The sequence below is a fragment of the Monomorium pharaonis genome, unplaced genomic scaffold (assembly GCF_013373865.1).
Source record: "Monomorium pharaonis isolate MP-MQ-018 unplaced genomic scaffold, ASM1337386v2 scaffold_526, whole genome shotgun sequence".
Taxonomy (NCBI): domain Eukaryota; kingdom Metazoa; phylum Arthropoda; class Insecta; order Hymenoptera; family Formicidae; genus Monomorium; species Monomorium pharaonis.
In genome coordinates this window covers 7,933-11,904 of record NW_023415831.1, presented here as the reverse complement: position 1 = coordinate 11,904, position 3,972 = coordinate 7,933, and the positions used below count along the sequence as shown (strand labels likewise).

Below are 3,972 nucleotides of genomic sequence, written 5' to 3'. Positions count from 1 at the left end.
GAACGGCGCTTTACACACGCCGTTCGTATATGGGAGAATGAGAAAACTTGAAATGACACGAAATGAAATTGACAGAAGAAGTGTAACGACAGAAGAGAAAAATGAGAGAGTGTCGCCGACCGGCTCGCAAGACGCCGGCGGCGGAGTAACGACACCTCCGAGCAGCAGCGATGGCGAAGCTTTCGCCCGCCCGCCCGCTCGCTCGCTCGCCCGTTCGTACGCTCGTTTCGATCTTCCGCGGGGCGCGCGCTCACCGAGCGCGCGTTCTCGGAGTCGACGACGCGGACGACGACGAGCTAGTGCCTCGCCGCTCACGCAGCGCGCGCACGCACGTAGTAGCTCCCTGGTTGATCCTGCCAGTAGTCATATGCTTGTCTCAAAGATTAAGCCATGCATGTCTCAGTGCATGCCGAATTAAGGTGAAACCGCGAATGGCTCATTAAATCAGTTATGGTTCATTAGATTGTACCAACATTTACTTGGATAACTGTGGTAATTCTAGAGCTAATACATGCAAAACAGAGTCCCGACCAGTGATGGAAGGGACGCTTTTATTAGATCAAAACCAATCGGTGGCGCGCGGTCTCCGTTGCGTCCACCGTTTACTTTGGTGACTCTGAATAACTTTGTGCTGATCGCACGGTCCTAGCACCGGCGACGCATCTTTCAAATGTCTGCCTTATCAACTGTCGATGGTAGGTTCTGCGCCTACCATGGTTGTAACGGGTAACGGGGAATCAGGGTTCGATTCCGGAGAGGGAGCCTGAGAAACGGCTACCACATCCAAGGAAGGCAGCAGGCGCGCAAATTACCCACTCCCGGCACGGGGAGGTAGTGACGAAAAATAACGATACGGGACTCATCCGAGGCCCCGTAATCGGAATGAGTACACTTTAAATCCTTTAACGAGGATCCATTGGAGGGCAAGTCTGGTGCCAGCAGCCGCGGTAATTCCAGCTCCAATAGCGTATATTAAAGTTGTTGCGGTTAAAAAGCTCGTAGTTGAATCTGTGTCGCACACCGTCGGTTCACCGCTCGCGGTGTCTAACTGGCGTGATGTGGGACGTCCTACCGGTGGGCTTAGCCTCGCGAGGGGCGGCCCAACTAATATCCCGTCGCGGTGCTCTTTACTGAGTGTCGAGTCGGGCCGGTACGTTTACTTTGAACAAATTAGAGTGCTTAAAGCAGGCTATCCTCGCCTGAATACTGCGTGCATGGAATAATGGAATAGGACCTCGGTTCTATTTTGTTGGTTTTCGGAACCCCGAGGTAATGATTAATAGGGACAGATGGGGGCATTCGTATTGCGACGTTAGAGGTGAAATTCTTGGATCGTCGCAAGACGGACAGAAGCGAAAGCATTTGCCAAAAATGTTTTCATTAATCAAGAACGAAAGTTAGAGGTTCGAAGGCGATCAGATACCGCCCTAGTTCTAACCATAAACGATGCCAGCTAGCGATCCGCCGAAGTTCCTCCGATGACTCGGCGGGCAGCTTCCGGGAAACCAAAGCTTTTGGGTTCCGGGGGAAGTATGGTTGCAAAGCTGAAACTTAAAGGAATTGACGGAAGGGCACCACCAGGAGTGGAGCCTGCGGCTTAATTTGACTCAACACGGGAAACCTCACCAGGCCCAGACACCGGAAGGATTGACAGATTGATAGCTCTTTCTTGATTCGGTGGGTGGTGGTGCATGGCCGTTCTTAGTTGGTGGAGCGATTTGTCTGGTTAATTCCGATAACGAACGAGACTCTAGCCTGCTAAATAGGCGTACCTTATGGTATCTTGAAGGCCCCCGGCTTCGGCCGGCGGGTTTTTACTACCAACGTACAAACAAATCTTCTTAGAGGGACAGGCGGCTTCTAGCCGCACGAGATTGAGCAATAACAGGTCTGTGATGCCCTTAGATGTTCTGGGCCGCACGCGCGCTACACTGAAGGAATCAGCGTGTGTTCCCTGGCCGAAAGGCCCGGGTAACCCGCTGAACCTCCTTCGTGCTAGGGATTGGGGCTTGCAATTGTTCCCCATGAACGAGGAATTCCCAGTAAGCGCGAGTCATAAGCTCGCGTTGATTACGTCCCTGCCCTTTGTACACACCGCCCGTCGCTACTACCGATTGAATGATTTAGTGAGGTCTTCGGACTGGTGCGCGGCAATGCGTCGGCATTGCCGATGTTGCCGGGAAGATGACCAAACTTGATCATTTAGAGGAAGTAAAAGTCGTAACAAGGTTTCCGTAGGTGAACCTGCGGAAGGATCATTAACGTTATTAACGGAGGTCCCCCTTGCTCACCGCTTCTTGCCCCTTAGGGGTAAGCGCGGCGCGGGCCGGGTCGGCGACTGGAGTAAAGAATGGGAGAGAGACAAATTGGAGAAATGGAATTGACGGTAGTACGAGAGGAGCGTCGTTGGCGCGCGCGCGCGCTTGCGCGCGCGCGCGCGTTCTCCGGGCGGCGCTACCACTCGCGGCTCGGCTGTGCCGCCGAGACTCTCTCGCCTCTGCGCCGCGCAAGTCGCGCGAACGCGGGACGGTCGATCGAGAGATCGGCGCACACGCCGCCGAATAACATTTGTTGCGATACGACGCGGGGATACCACGACGCGCGCAACACCGAGGTGAGGTGTGCGCGCGTGCCGTTGTCGCGTCGGAGCGCGAACGCTTTGGGGCCAATTCTCTTTCTCCCCCTCGGGACGTTTCGTCCCGTTGTCGCGTAGAAGAGAGAGAGGAGGCGACCATTGTGCCTTCGCGTACGCACGAGGCGAGCGATACAGGAGCGAGGCCGCGCCGTCGCGCGCGCGCCTACCGGTGGTAACCTGAGAGCGCGCAGGAGACGTGCCCGCCGCCGCGCGCGCTACGCGCGCAGAGCGGTGTGCCGTTTTGGCGCGCTAGAGGGGCGAGCGCGTCGCGCTCCCGCCCGATGGTTTTTCAAAGACTTTCGCCCCGGCTCTCGGCGTCGTCTCACCCTCCCTCGGCTCTCGGAAGAGAGCTCGAGAGTGAGAGAGTTGGGAAGGGAAGACGCTCGAGAAGACGCTCCGTTCGCTCTCGACGGCAAATTCGTCGCGTGTAATCCCCGCCCGTTGTGCCGTAGCCCCCGTAAACGGGGCGGCGGTCCGCGCGTGCTCGGACGCGCGGCCAGGCTGATCGAAGGGCCACCCTCCTCTTCCTCGATCCCGAACCGGTTAGGTCTCGGGTAGAGGGAGAGATGAAGATGCATACGGAAAGTATTTGAAAGCTCTGCGTTCGCAAGAACGCGGATAAGAGAACGATTACCCTGAACGGTGGATCACTTGGCTCGTGGGTCGATGAAGAACGCAGCTAATTGCGCGTCAACTTGTGAACTGCAGGACACATGAACATCGACATTTCGAACGCACATTGCGGTCCACGGATACAATTCCCGGACCACGCCTGGCTGAGGGTCGTTTTAGCACCAACAAACTGCTTGCGCACTTTACTGAGCGTACGAGCGATCGCTGGACGTTCGCCCGCAGGAGGCTGCGCGCACGACGCAAGAACGCGCGGTAGGCAAGAGCCGAAGAGGCGACGAGGAACGGATCGAGAGCGAACGCCTCTCCTCCTCTCTCGCTCTCTCTCGGTCTTCCGCCGCGTGGCGTCCGCGCTCGCGCGCCCCGGGCGTCGTCTGAAATGAAATGGGAGAACGTGACGGAAGCACTTCGCGTGCCCGACACGCGAGACACGCCAAACACGCACACACGCACACGCGTGTGGGAAGAGACGCGCGTTTACTCTCGCGCGTGCGCCCACCCCGCGGGAGGGTGTCCGCCTCGCGCCGCCGTCCGGAGACACAAGGGGGGGAATCTATCCCCAATATCGGTCTCTCGGGGCTGGTGCGCGCTCGACGACGGACTCCTCTCGGAACACAGACGGGGTGTTAAGCGCATCGTTACGCTGGAAGAGTAGTCGCGGCGCGCGTTCTCTTCGTCGAGGTGACGCGGAGCAGCGGCAGCAGCGG

The 3,972-nt window shown here is 57.5% G+C and overlaps 2 non-coding genes across 2 annotated transcripts; both read left to right on the top strand.

Moving 5' to 3' along the window:
- The first annotated feature begins 340 nt into the window (after window positions 1-340).
- LOC118648582 lies at window positions 341-2,261 on the top strand. Its single transcript, XR_004965335.1, has one exon. It is a non-coding gene; the product is annotated as a small subunit ribosomal RNA (ribosomal RNA).
- A 1,005-nt stretch (window positions 2,262-3,266) lies between these two features.
- On the top strand, window positions 3,267-3,421 carry LOC118648580. Its single transcript, XR_004965333.1, has one exon. It is a non-coding gene; the product is annotated as a 5.8S ribosomal RNA (ribosomal RNA).
- The last annotated feature ends 551 nt before the right edge of the window (window positions 3,422-3,972 follow it).